A 15,642-nucleotide genomic window follows, 5' to 3' on the forward strand; every position below is an offset into this window, starting at 1 on the left:
GCAGGATGGCCCTTCCAAAAAACACTCCCCAAACAGCACATGACGCAAAGAAAAATTAAAGAAAAAAGAGGTGCAAGATGGAATTGTCCTTGGGCCCTCCCACCCACCCTTATGTTGTATAAACAGGACATGCACACTTTAACCAACCCATCATTTCAGTGACAGGGTCTGCCACACGACTGTGACTGAAATGACGGGTTGGTTTGGACCCCCACCAAAAAAGAAGCAATTAATCTCTCCTTGCACAAACTGGCTCTACAGAGGCAAGATGTCCACCTCATCATCATCCTCCGATTCATCACCGTGTACATCCCCCTCCTCACAGATTATCAATTCGTCCCCACTGGAATCCACCATCTCAGCTCCCTGTGTACTTTGTGGAGGCAATTGCTGCTGGTCAATGTCTCCATGGAGGAATTGATTATAATTCATTTTAATGAACATCATCTTCTCCACATTTTCTGGAAGTAACCTCGTACGCCGATTGCTGACAAGGTGAGCGGCGGCACTAAACACTCTTTCGGAGTACACACTTGTGGGAGGGCAACTTAGGTAGAATAAAGCCAGTTTGTGCAAGGGCCTCCAAATTGCCTCTTTTTCCTGCCAGTATACGTACGGACTGTCTGACGTGCCTACTTGGATGCGGTCACTCATATAATCCTCCACCATTCTTTCAATGGAGAGAGAATCATATGCAGTGCCAGTAGACGACATGTCCGTAATCGTTGGCAGGTCCTTCAGTCCGGACCAGATGTCAGCATCAGCAGTCGCTCCAGACTGCCCTGAATCACCGCCAGCGGGTGGGCTCGGAATTCTGAGCCTTTTCCTCGCACCCCCAATTGCGGGAGAATGTGAAGGAGGAGCTGTTGACCGATCAAGTTCCACTTGACTTGATAATTTTCCCACCAGCAGGTCTTTGAACCCCTGCAGACTTGTGTCTGCCGGAAAGAGAGATCCAACGTAGGTTTTAAATCTAGGATCGAGCACGGTGGCCAAAATGTAGTGCTCTGATTTCAACAGATTGACCACCCGTGAATCCTGGTTAAGCGAATGAAGGGCTCCATCCACAAGTCCCACATGCCTAGCGGAATCGCTATGTCTTAGCTCCCCCTTCAATGTCTCCAGCTTCTTCTGCAAAAGCCTGATGAGGGGAATGACCTGACTCAGGCTGGCAGTGTCTGAACTGACTTCACGTGTGGCAAGTTCAAAAGGTTGCAGAACCTTGCACAACGTTGAAATCATTCTCCACTGCGCTTGAGACAGGTGCATTCCACCTCCTTTGCCTATATCGTGGCCAGATGTATAGGCTTGAATGGCCTTTTGCTGCTCCTCCATCCTCTGAAGCATATAGAGGGTTGAATTCCACCTCATTACCACTTCTTGCTTCAGATGATGGCAGGGCAGGTTCAGGCGTTTTTGGTGTTGCTCCAGTCTTCTGTACGTGGTGCCTGTACGCTGAAAGTGTCCCGCAATTCTTCTGGCCACCGACAGCATCTCTTGCACGCCCCTCTCGTTTTTTAAATAATTCTGCACCACCAAATTCAAGGTATGTGCAAAACATGGGACGTGCTGGAATTTGCCCAGATATAATGCACGCACAATATTGCTGGCATTGTCCGATGCCACAAATCCACAGGAGAGTCCAATTGGGGTAAGCCATTCTGCGATGATCTTCCTCAGTTGCCGTAAGAGGTTTTCAGCTGTGTGCGTATTCTGGAAAGCGGTGATACAAAGCGTAGCCTGCCTAGGAAAGAGTTGGCGTTTGCGAGATGCTGCTACTGGTGCCGCCGCTGCTGTTCTTGCGGCGGGAGTCAATACATCTACCCAGTGGGCTGTCACAGTCATATAGTCCTGAGTCTGCCCTGCTCCACTTGTCCACATGTCCGTGGTTAAGTGGACATTGGGTACAACTGCATTTTTTAGGACACTGGTGAGTATTTTTCTGAGGTCTGTGTACATTTTCGGTATCGCCTGCCTAGAGAAATGGAACCTAGATGGTATTTGGTACCTGGGACACAGTACCTCAATCAAGTCTATAGTTGGCTCTGAAGTAATGATGGATACCGGAACCACGTTTCTCACCGCCCAGGATGCCAAGGCCTCAGTTATCCGCTTTGCAGCAGGATGACTGCTGTGATATTTCATCTTCCTCGCAAAGGACTGTTGGACAGTCAATTGCTTGGTGGAAGTAGTAAAAGTGGTCTTACGACTTCCCCTCTGGGATGACCATCGACTCCCAGCAGCAACAACAGCAGCGCCAGCAGCAGTAGGCGTTACACTCAAGGATGCATCGGAGGAATCCCAGGCAGGAGAGGACTCGTCAGAATTGCCAGTGACATGGCCTGCAGGACTATTGGCATTCCTGGGGAAGGAGGAAATTGACACTGAGGGAGTTGGTGGGGTGGTTTGCGTGAGCTTGGTTACAAGAGGAAGGGATTTACTGGTCAGTGGACTGCTCCCGCTGTCGCCCAAAGTTTTTGAACTTGTCACTGACTTATGATGAATGCGCTGCAGGTGACGTATAAGGGAGAATGTTCCGAGGTGGTTAACGTCCTTACCCCTACTTATTACAGCTTGACAAAGGCAACACACGGCTTGACAAATGTTGTCCGCATTTCTGTTGAAATACTTCCACACCGAAGAGCTGATTTTTTTGGTATTTTCACCAGGCATGTCAATGGCCATATTCCTCCCACGGACAACAGGTGTCTCCCCGGGTGCCTGACTTAAACAAACCACCTCACCATCAGAATCCTCCTTGACAATTTCCTCCCAAGCGCCAGCAACACCCATATCCTCCTCATCCTGGTGTACTTCAACACTGACATCTTCAATCTGACTATCAGGAACTGGACTGCGGGTGCTCCTTCCAGCACTTGCAGGGGGCGTGCAAATGGTGGAAGGCGCATGCTCTTCACGTCCAGTGTTGGGAAGGTCAGGCATCGCAACCGACACAATTGGACTCTCCTTGTGGATTTGTGATTTCGAAGAACGCACAGTTCTTTGCTGTGCTTTTGCCAGCTTAAGTCTTTTCATTTTTCTAGCGAGAGGCTGAGTGCTTCCATCCTCATGTGAAGCTGAACCACTAGCCATGAACATAGGCCAGGGCCTCAGCCGTTCCTTGCCACTCCGTGTGGTAAATGGCATATTGGCAAGTTTACGCTTCTCCTCCGACGATTTTAATTTAGATTTTTGAGTCCTTTTTTTACTGATCTTTTGTGTTTTGGATTTTACATGCTCTGTACTATGACATTGGGCATCGGCCTTGGCAGACGACGTTGATGGAATTTCATCGTCTTGGCCATGACTAGTGGCAGCAGCTTCAGCACGAGGTGGAAGTGGATCTTGATCTTTTCCTATTTTTGGAACCTCAACATTTTTGTTCTCCATATTTTAATAGGCACAACTAAAAGGCACCCCAGGTAAACAATGGATATGGATGGATACTAATATACTTATGGATGATGAGTGACTGACGACACAGAGGTAGCTACAGCCGTGGACTACCGTACTGCGTCTGCTAGTATAGAGATGATAATTAATGATATAAAAAAAATATATATATAACTACTGTAGGTATATATAATATAATGACGGACCTGGTGGACACTGTCAGCAGACTGCTAAATTACTAGTATGAAGAAGATAGAAAAAAAAATCCCACCACAGGTAGGTAGGTATACAATTATGGACGAGTGACGACACAGAGGTAGGTACAGCCGTGGCCTACCGTACTGCGTCTGCTAGTATAGATAATATACTAAATATATTACTACTGTAGGTATATAATATAATGACGGACCTGGTGGACACTGTCAGCAGACTCCTAAACTACTAGTATAAAGAAGATAGAAAAAAAAAACCCACCACAGGTAGGTATACAATTATGGACGAGCACTGACGACACAGAGATAGCCACAGCCGTGGACTACCGTACTGCGTCTGCTAGTATAGATAATATACTAAATATATTACTACTGTAGGATTATAATGACGGACCTGGTGGACACTGTCAGCAGACTCCTAAACTACTAGTATGAAGAAGATAGAAAAAAAAACCCCACCACAGGTAGGTAGGTATACAATTATGGACGAGCACTGACGACACAGAGATAGCCACAGCCGTGGACTACCGTACTGCGTCTGCTAATATAGAGATGATAAAGATGATAGAGATGAAAAAAAAAAATATAACACTACTGTAGGTAAATATTTATATAATATAATGAATGACGGACCTGCTGGACACTGTCAGGAGAATGCGTTTATACTATAGAATAAAAAAAAAAAACACCACAGGAGTGTTTAACTTTTTCAGGCAGACAATATACTGGTGGTCACTGGCAGCAAAAGTGTGCACTGTACTCCTGCTATAACTGCACCCCAGTCTCCCCCACAATTCAGCTGTGTGAGCTGTGAGCACTCAGCACAGTCAGATATACATAGATGCTATATCATGCAGCACACTGAGGCTGAGCACAGATATGGTATGTGACTGTGTATCGTTTTTTTTCAGGCAGAGAACGGATTATAAATAAAACTGGTGGTCACTATCAGAAAAACTCTACACTGTACTGAGTACTCCTAATGCTCCTCAAAATTAGTAAATCAAGTGTCTCTCTAATCTATTCTAAACGGAGAGGACGCCAGCCACGTCCTCTCCCTATCAATCTCAATGCACGTGTGAAAATGGCGGCGACGCGCGGCTCCTTATATAGAATCCGAGTCTCGCGAGAATCCGACAGCGGGATGATGACGTTCGGGCGCGCTCGGGTTAACCGAGCAAGGCGGGAGGATCCGAGTCTGCTCGGACCCGTGCAAAAAAGGCTGAAGTTCGGGCGGGTTCGGATTCCGAGGAACCGAACCCGCTCATCTCTACTGCTACTATTACTACTACTACTAATAATAATAATAATAATAATAATAAAAAATACTGAATAAGGCCCAATGTTCCTTTGTCAACGCTGCAACAGGTTAAATGCACTCTATACACACTGTGGATTAATGCAGGTGTCTGTACTTGCTGCATACTGTCAGTCTTAGCGGTGATTATGATCAGATTGATTGCAGGCACTGAGAGTTGGATAAATGTCGCTGTAATCTAGTGTACAGTATCTTAGTTGCAGAATGTACAGTGGTATAAGTGTGTGTGTGTGTGTGTGTGTGTGTGGGGGTGGGGGTGGGAGGGGGGTTAAGCTGTGTCCTTGACTGTACGTTTAGTGTATGTGTGTGAGAGGTAGCAGCCCAAGTTGGAGACACGTGTGGGTTGGGTACACAAACTTGTTCCACGGCATCTCAGTGCCTCCTGCAGCGTCTCCCTGCAGCAGCACTCCAATCTGCAGCCTCCAGTCAGCTCCTGGTTCTGCCAGCATCTGTGTCTGCAGCACCCACGTGGCTCTCCCCTCTGCAGCCACCAATCTCTCCTTAGCAGCATGGCTTTTTCCCCTCACAGTGTGGCTCTCCCGGCTCTCAGCAGTGGGACTTCCTTTTTTCTCCATATTCTGCAGCACACTACTGGCTTGCTCAGCTATAACTCTAACAACTCTCCGCAAACTCAGCCCGATGGAACCCAGTGTTCAGGGCTCCTGCTGGGTACTGTAGTCCGTCTTCTTAGCTCTGTGGCACCGACCATTGTCTACTGGGTACAAGTGCCCGGTAGCAGCCTGGAGAGAGTATCATATTACATGCCTTCCAGCTGGAATCTTCACGCATCACTGAGCAGTGGAAGTCCACATTACACAGTCTACTCAAACATTGGAAACAACAACATAAACACATTAATTTTGGCATACAAAGCTAATACAATAAAGGACAGCTACAGGGTATCACAAAATGATAGCACATCTTAAGGTATTTCTTTCTGACATAAACCAGCGCCATAAAAGGGCAGCAGTGCACCCTGGGCTGGCTCCACACCCTTAACCTGTGATACCTCGGCATCACCCCTAGGGGGCCTGGATGCAGAACCAGCCCTAGGCATAGGAAACTAGGCTAATGCCTAGGGTATTTGGAATGCCTAGGGGCACAAGTAGATTCTGCTGATTAAAATGATATGTGTCATGCCTATATTCTGTGGGTGACTGTGACTCTATCTGCATACGAAATGCTATGTTACAGTGTATTCCTGGAAAATCACTGTAACGTAGCATTTCGTATGCAGATACAGCCACAGTCACATATCATTTTAATCAGCAGAAGTTGCTTGTGCATCCTAACCATATAGAAATGCAAATAATGCATATGCAGATGTATATTTGGGCAAAAACGGCATCTCCTGCTGCATGGCATATTGAGGCATGATGTATGAGGACACATCTGCAGAGGCAGATGTCACAGTATTAGTGGCGGGTGGGTTGGTTGTGTAATAGTGTTCGGCATATGTGTAAGGGGTATTATGTGTGTCATGTGTATAAATGCATTAATAATGTACAGCATATTGGTAAGGGACATTATGTGTGTCATTATGTGTATAAGGGCATTAATAAATGTTGGCATAAAGTGTAAGGCGCATTATGTTTATAAGGACATTAATATAATGTGTGTTATATGTGTAAGGGGCATTACTGTGTGGTACTATATGTATAAAGGCATTATTAATGTGTGGCATGTGTATAAGGTGTGACTGTGTGGCGTAATGTATAGAAAGGGCACTACTGTGTGGTCTAATGTGAATAAAGAGCAATATGGTGTGGTGTTATGTGAATAAGGAGCAATTCAGTGTGATGTAAAGTGTATATAAGGGGCACTACTGTGAGGAGTAATGTATGTATGGTAAAGTGGTACTACTGTGTGATGTAACATGAATAAGGGACACTATCGCATGATATAATGTGAATAAAGTTGCACTACTGTGTGACCGAATTTGAATTGGAGGTACTATTGTGTGGCTATTCCCCTTCCCAGCAAGAACATGCCCCTTTTTGGGCTGTGCGCTGAATGTGTGCACTGTTCCTATTTAAAATATAGGGGGTAGGAGCACTAAAATGAGGACTGTTAAGAGGGAGGGGTGATGGCGCTGGGAAAGGGGTGCAGGGTCAGTGATGGAACTAGCGGGGGTGCTAGGGGCACCAGCTAAAAACTTGCCTAGGGCATCATACTGGTAACGGCCAGCCCTACCTGGATGCTGGCTCCGGGAAGTAAAGCACTGTAGGACATTCTGGCAAGTGATGCTACGGAAGGCTTTGCAGTAGATCTACTGGCTGCAGAGTGCCTGGAATACCACATACAGGTTCGGTGGGGTAGCAGTGGTGTTACCCCCAGGACTCTGGGGAAGATTTATTAAGCCTGGAGAAGAGATAAAGAAGTGATAAAGCAGTGATAAGTGCAAGGTGATAACACACCAGCCAGTCAGCTCCTGTCATTACTGACAAAACTATCCGCTTTGTCAGTAATTTCTGTCAAGAATGGAAAAAAATAAATGAGTCTATACAAAAACATTGGCACATATTGCATGCAGATCCAAGTCTGGCCAAAAATTTGGGCCCAAAGGTTGCCATGAGTTGGCGCAGATCAAAAAGTCTGAAGGATCAATTGGTACGCAGTCACTTTCAAAGACTCCCCAACAAAGAACCCATAATCACTGGGACTTACCCTTGCGGCAGATGTAAGGCCTGCAGACACATTGACCCAACCAAGGAAATAGAGGACAAGTATGGAAAGATTATACGTATCATGGACTACATGAACTGTCAAACCGAAGGGGTTATCTACTGCCTTCAATGTAGCTGTAATTACAAGTATATTGGCATGACAACTCGCCCCTTCAAACAACGCATCTTAGAGCATGTAGGATCTATACGCAATGCCATCTCAGACAAGGCCAAAATGAAACAATTGACATCAGTCGCCCGCCACTTTTACATGCATCATGAAAGTAGATGGGAAGAACTCAAAGTGTTTGGCCTGGAGAGGATCAGACTTGGTATACGGGGGGGGGGCAATTTAACGGAAAACTTATTAAGAAAAGAGAGCGAGTGGATCTTCAAGATAGGGTCCATATACCCAGCAGGGATGAACGAAAATATAAATTATGGAGTATTTTTGAATTAATTCTCACTAATCTCCAAGGCATGAATCATCTATTAACTTTGCCATGATGTTACCTATCAGGTCTGCAGTTATAACTTAAAACCACATCTGGCACTACCATCATAAACTATTACTCTAATGCTATAGACTCTTATCTTATCTATAAAAATCACTCAACTTCTCACATTTCTCATATTTCTATCTAATTATTTTTTCACAAAAATTGATAATGGGCATTTTTTTGTTTTCGTTTCTGTGTTTGTTTTTGTTTTTTGCTTTTTGTTGTTTAACCTTTTCTGATTGAACACAATGCCCTCTCAGTGCAGCACTAATAAGTTTACACAATTACATTCACTTTCTCACCCATTAGTATATCATAATCCTAGCTTCACTGTCCCTACATTACCCATATTACATAATTACAGTCATTCACCTTTAACCAAATCTCTACTCCTCTTTCCACAATCTCTTTATTCTATTAATCCCCTGAGCACCACACATATGCATTTTCACTACTCTATTAATTCTAATCAATTTCACTATTTATTCATATATCTAACCCATACACACAAGATCATCCTTGCCCAATTATATCCTATTCTCCACATATTCCACTCCAATTAGTTTATGTATATATATTCACATCGCATCAATAGACTCCACCATGCATTTTAGTTTATAGGTATTTAATAATTATATACACCTTAATTATTATAACTAATATCAATTTCTCCCTCCCAAAATCCGCCCTTTAATTACCACAAATGCTTAACCCCCCGTCCTCTTCCTGTGCTATCTCTAACACCTGTAAGTTATGACAACTAATAGTATAAACTATTCATAAATTCTATTGACACTTGCATAATAGAATTAGTGATCAAATTAGCCTGACATGGATTGGGATCAATGACTTGCTGCCAAAAGTGTCCATCACCAAAAGGACCCAATCAATCAACAGCACTGCCCTTTATAAACTGAAACTCCCAGCAATCACTCTATGCCCTGTGATCAAGCTCGTTATGCGAAACGTACGTCAGGTAACAAGAAGCACGGTCACGTGATGTACACACGTGACCGCACTTGCCGGAAACCTTAGGAAGCATCAGGTGTCCACGCGTCCACGCGAGCTACGCTTCACCCACCAGCGGGCACCACAACTCTGCGCTGCCGCAATCCTCGGAGCTCCGGCACGGCGGGGAACGGAACTTCTATCATCAACACCGACCCTGGTTGCGGTATCGTATATACCCCGCATTTCTGTCAATCTGTCAGTACTAAAATCTGGGCTATTTGCACTTGCCAAAAATACTCTGTGTGTCACAAGTGTCTCAAACTTCTCAGACTGAGTACATACAAATCAAGGCTGTAATCACATTATATACCTTCAAGCAATGATTGTGGGCTTATTGGTACCTGTCAGAGAAATGTGTGCATGCTCAGTAACTTTATGAGCAGGAGGAATCGTACTAAGATACTTTGCTTCCTTTCAAATACGATCAGGAGTAATTCTCTCAAATCAGCAACAGCAGAAGGATACAAATTATTCACTTACTAACAATCAAGAGGAGTGTATCCAACTAGAATATATTTTTCTTCCATTAATAGCTGAAGGATTTAACCAAAAAAATATTTTTCTCTTTCCTCAACAAGAGGAGTATAGTGCCGGTCACAATCTACAACGCTATGATGAATAGCAATAAGCTTTAACATCTACATAGCTCCGAGCACATACCCCTCCTTTCCTCCCTTTTTCTCATACACCAATTTAGTGACAGTGCTACAGTCTTGGGTGTAAGCATTATATTTTGAAAAATTCTTTTCAGTGCCAAGGTACTTATTTCAACCCTTTGGCTATTGTAGCTCATATATTTATTTGTAATGTTACTGCTACGTGTGCAGTATGTGTAGAGCATTTTTATTCAGCACCTATTGCTTTTTTGACATGGACACACTGCTGTCTCCCAAGGTTTCTCAAATGAGTAAAAAGTAAGTCCTATGTATGGATGCTGTGCGGTTTTGAATAATTTTTCCACACAGCAAACTTTTTTACTCAGATTTGTACTCTATTTTGTCTGACCTGTCACATTTTGACTAAGTCAGGTATTCATGCCTGACTTGCCACATATTGACCAAGTCAGTTATTTGCATTTACTCTCATATGCAATTGGCATCAATGCCACATATATTTACTTAACTTACCAACGTGGATATGCAGTGATCATTTTACAATACATATAGGTGACCAAAAACGTGAGCTCAATATTTGCGGTCATACCTCACTGGAGATGCCCAATCTCTTCTGACCTTGGAAGCTAAGCAGTGAAAGGCCGGGTTAGTAATAGGATGGGAGACCACCTCTGAACACCCTGGTACTGCAAAAAATTGGCTCCCAAATAGATTGTCACCCGGACGAATACTACGAGGTACTCGGTTCCATACGACCTATGAGTGCCTATAGCATTTATCAATATAGATATACAGTGATCACACAACAAACACATAGGTGACCAAAAAAGGTGAGCTCAATAATTGCGGTCATACCTCACTGGAGATGCCCGGTCTTTTCTGACCTTGGTAGCTAAGCAGTGAAGGGCCGGGTTGGTAATAGGATGGGAGACCACCTCTGAACACCCTGGTACTGCAAAAAATTGGCTCCTAATAGACGGTTACTTTTGACAAATACCACAAGGTACTGATTTTCATATGACCTATGATTTAATTCTCTGCGACCAAAATGATCCATAATGGATATATGCAGAAAAAATGATGGTCATATTCCATATGAGAAATTAATGTGCAATGATTATTTAATCTAGGTACAATGGCCACTTATCTCCAGCAATTCGCAAATTGTGATATTGTGATCACCTATGTTGAATAATTCATGTCCATTTGTTCGCGAGGCTATATCACTCAAATATTGACACTCCTTAAAACTCAAATCATACAAATATCTAATAAAAATGATTTTATCAGTGATATGTTACATTTTTCACCTCTGAATTAGAGTGCTCCCAAAAAAGAGTCCACTTGTCTATACTTCCTTGTATGGCTCCTTTGGTTGATTTTTCAAATCCATAATGATTGACTGGTGCGTTATCACCTGGCACTTATCACTGCTTTATCACTTCTTTATCCCTTCTCCAGGTTAATACATCTGCCACTCTATTACCTGTACAACTGCACTTGTACACCCCTAGTTATGGCTCTGCAAGAAACACATTGGTTGGATAAGGATAATATTATGTTCAAAAGTAATTGGATAAAGGAGTTCATCTCTAAAAATTTGGAAGTTGCTATTTTAATATGGAAGGTAAGTACATTTTACTATCATAATCCAGCACTAATGATTTACTATTCTCAATATTTATGCACACCACATGCCTAATTACACCTTCCACAAAATCTCAGCTAATAATTCATTTAGAAACCTCAAATATATTATTAGAGGGAAATTTTAAATTGGTATGCAGTCACATAGAGCCTGATTCTGATTTGAGAATAAAGTAAGAAAGAGCAAGTATGGTGTATCTGGACATGCAATGCAAGGGGAGCAATTATATACATTTTTAAACATGTGAAATAAATACTGGCTGCTTTTAATATAGGACCTCATTCAGTAAGGATTGCAAAATTTGCAATTCACAATCCAGCCGATTATCGAACAACTGCGCATATGCAGCGTTCACATTGTGCATGCGTGAGCAAAAATAGCTGAAGAAATTGCAAATATATCTTGATCGCAATGCAGTCGCTGTTTGACTGATCGTTTCTGGGCGGAAACCTGCCATTTTCTGGGTGTGTCTGAAAAAACACAGGCATGCCGAGGCATTTTTAAGGAGGGTCACTGACGTCAGCATCCATCCTATTGTGACGTAAGAATTGTGGATGATCTTGCCTGGCGCAGATAGGAAAGATCTTCGATGTTCCGTGAATTGCGTATGGTTTTGCGATCAGTCTGCATATTGCGATCCATTGGCAATTTTTGCAATGGCCATTTTTTCTCTGTTGCCGAGCGGCAACTACAGTATTTGATCGCAGCAACTGCTTTTTGTAGAATTTGCAATCCTTACTGAATAAGGTCCATAGCTCACAAATACTGGGCTGCTTCATTTTTACACTGCAATTTAGATTTGAGTTTGGACACGCCTCTCTACATCTCTACACATTTTATATATGACCCACCTGCAGTGCAACATAGTTTTACCTACTGTAGGTGCACAGTTACTTGCGCTTTCTTTATTCCCAACTCAGAATCAGGCCCATAGTCATCAATCAGTATGTTGACATTCATAAACACCATAATGTCATCAGATAAGATCATAAATGTCAACACCTGGAAAATGTTAACATGGACAAAATGTAGACATATGACATGTAGACATAGTAAAAATGTTAACATTAGCATTAGGTTTAAGGGGTTAGTGTGTAGGGTTAGGGTTATTGTTAGGGATATGCACAGGGCCATTTTGCTGGATTTGGTTCTGGGTTCTGATTCGTCGGTCAGTTTTGGATTTGGATTTGCCAAACTGCCGTGACTGGCTTTGAATTTACAAAAAAATGCTAAAAATACTTAATGTGGGCCTTTTTTTTGTTCCTGGCATATTATTAACCTCAATAACATTAATTTCCAGTAATTTCCACTCAATTTTGACCACCTCACAGATCACACCGTTGTTTTCACCAATATTGGCCAAAGACTGGCTGCCTAAACTGCGGTGTACAGTGTGGGTTGGATACAGTGTGGGTCAGATACAGTGTGTGTTGGATACAGGACAGTTTGGATATAGCATGGGATACAGTGTGGGTTGGATACAGTGCGGGTCGGATACAGTGCAGGATATATTACTGGTTGGATAAAGTCAGGGCCGGTGCTAACTATAAATTTGCGCCCTCCCATACAATGGGACAGCGCACATAATGCCCCCTGTAGCAGTGACGCTTATACACATAATGCTCCCTGTAGTAGTGCCGCTGACACACAATGCCCCCTGTGGTAGTGGCGCTTATACACCACACCCCCTGTAGTAGTGCTGCTTACACACGTAACACCCCCTGTACCAGTGATGCTTATACAAGACACAGTGATGCTTATACACGTAACGCACCCTGTAGCAGTGACCCTTACACACGTAACACCCCCTGTTCCAGTGACGCTTACACACATAACGCCTCCTGTACCAGTGATGCATATACACATAATGCTCCCGGTAGCAGTGCCGCTTATACACACAATAAACCCTGTAGTAGTGATGCTTACACACGTAACGCCCCCTGTAGCAGTGACACTTGCACATGTAACCCCCGCTGTAGTGAGACACTTGCACAAGTAATGCACCCTGTAGCAGTGACACTTGCACACGTAATGCCCCCCCTGTACCAGTGATGCTTGCACACATAAAACCTCTCGTACCAGTGACGCTTCCACACATAACGTCCCCTGTACCAGTGATGCTTACACACGTAACGCCTCCTGTACCAGTGACGCTTACACACATAACGCCTACTGTACCAGTGACGCAAACACACGTAACGCCCCCTGTACCACTGAGCTTCCAAACGTAACGCCTCCTGTACCAGTGACACTTACACGTAACGCCTCCTATACCAATGGTGCTTACACACGTAACGCCTCCTGTACCAGTGATGCTTGCACACGTAACGCCCCCTGTACCAGTGACGCTTACACATATTATGCCGCACAGTCACACACACACTCACACACACACACACACACACACACAAACACACACACACACACACACACACACACACACACACACACACACACACACACACTGTACATACATTACACACACTGTACATACATTACACACATACACAGTCACACAGATACTGTATACACACACATACATACTGTATTTACAGATACTGTACACACACACACACACACACACACACACACACACACACATACTCACTCACTCACTCAGTTGTTTTCCAGCCACTAACATAAGGAAGTCTGGCAGCTTATCCCCTGTGTTGCAGTCTGCAGCCTGGTCCCGTGTAGCTCTGCCCCTTATTACCGTGTAGCCCGCACCCTTTTAAGTCTGCACACTGCACTGTGAGTGTGTGACAGCGGAGGGGAGGGGAGGGGAGAGGAGGCTTGTAGCTGCCGGTGCCGCTGCCTGTCATGGAGTGTGACAGGCGCAGCGGCCGGCAGCAGCAGGGGGGACAGGTCGGTGCAGCAGGGACATCAGCTCAGCACAGGGATACAGAGCAGGGAGAGCTCTTCTCTTTCCTGGCGCCTCCCTGCACTGCATCCCTTTGCTTAGCGGTTAGTGCCGGGTCTGGATACAGTGTGGGATACACTGCCGGTCAGAAACAGTGCAGGTTGGATACAGTGTGGGATATACTGCAGGTCGGATACAGTGCGGAATACACTGCGGGTCGGATATAGTGTGGGTCGGAAACTGTGTTGGTCGGATACAGTGCGGAATACAGTACGGGACAGATACAGTGCTGGATACATTGCTGGTTGGATACAGTGCAGAATACAGTGCGGGATACAGTGCAGATTGGATACAGTGCGCGATACGTTGCTGGTTGGATACAGTGTGGGTAAGATACAGTGTGGTTTGGATACAGCATGGGATGATATAGTGCGGGATACAGTGTGGGTCGGATACAATGCAGGATACAGTGCAGTACACTTACTGTAACAGGGGAGGGCAGTGATGTCTTCAGTGTGGGAGTGTCGGCAGTGCAGGGGTGCTGGCAGAGTCCTCAGTGTGGGTTGCCAGTGTTGTTGGTACTGCTTGGGTGCTGGTGGTGTCAGCTGTGACAGTGGTGTCCTCAGTGCAGAGTTGCTGGTGGTATCAGCAGTGTGGAGGGTGCCAGGGGTGTCCTTACTACAGGGGTGCTGGCAGTTTTTGACAGGGTCCTTAGTGTGGGGTTGCCAGCGATGTCCGTACTGCTGGGGTGCTGGCAGTTTCGACAGTGATGGTGGTGTCCTCAGTGCTGGGGTGCCGGCAGTGTACTCGGTGCGGTGTTGCTGGTGGAGTCGGTACTGCTGGTTGTGTTGGCAGTGTCAGGTTACCAGGGGTGTCCTCACTGCAAGGGTGCCGGCATTGTCAGCAGTGCTGGCAGTTTCCCCAGTGCCGGGTTGCCGGTGGTGTCAGTACTGCTGGGGTGCTGGTAGTGTCTGCAATGCAGGAGTGTCAGCGGTGTCCTCAGTGCATGTGGTGATCATCAGCATGGGAGTGCTGGTGGTATCCTTAGTGCAGGGGTGCTGGCAGCCTGGGGTTGTAAGCAGTGTGGACGGTGGTGTTGGCAGTGCGGGCAACGGCGTCATTTGTGTGGTGCCACCCGCTATGTAGTCCCATTAAAGTCTAATGGGACACACTGATTGGCTGAGAGCTGTGACAGATGGCTCTCTCATCCAATCAGTGTTCAGCCCATTGACTTAATGGGACTTTGAAACTGGCGCCTTAGTGGAAACCGCAAGATCTGACAGCGGGATCTTGTGGTTTTGCCTCAGGTCGGGATATGATGCAGCCGGGCAGATCTGAGCCCCGGCTAGAGATGAGCGGGTTCGGTTCCTCGGAATCCGAACCCGCCCGAACTTCAGGTTTTTTTACACGGGTCCGAGCG

General features: G+C 45.0%; 1 pseudogene; it reads left to right on the forward strand.

Annotated features, from left to right (window-relative positions):
- The first annotated feature begins 10,289 nt into the window (after positions 1–10,289).
- On the forward strand, positions 10,290–10,409 carry LOC134929847 (5S ribosomal RNA; annotated as a pseudogene).
- Positions 10,410–15,642: the final 5,233 nt, after the last annotated feature.

The sequence above is a fragment of the Pseudophryne corroboree genome, chromosome 5 (genome assembly GCF_028390025.1).
Source record: "Pseudophryne corroboree isolate aPseCor3 chromosome 5, aPseCor3.hap2, whole genome shotgun sequence".
NCBI classification, from domain to species: domain Eukaryota; kingdom Metazoa; phylum Chordata; class Amphibia; order Anura; family Myobatrachidae; genus Pseudophryne; species Pseudophryne corroboree.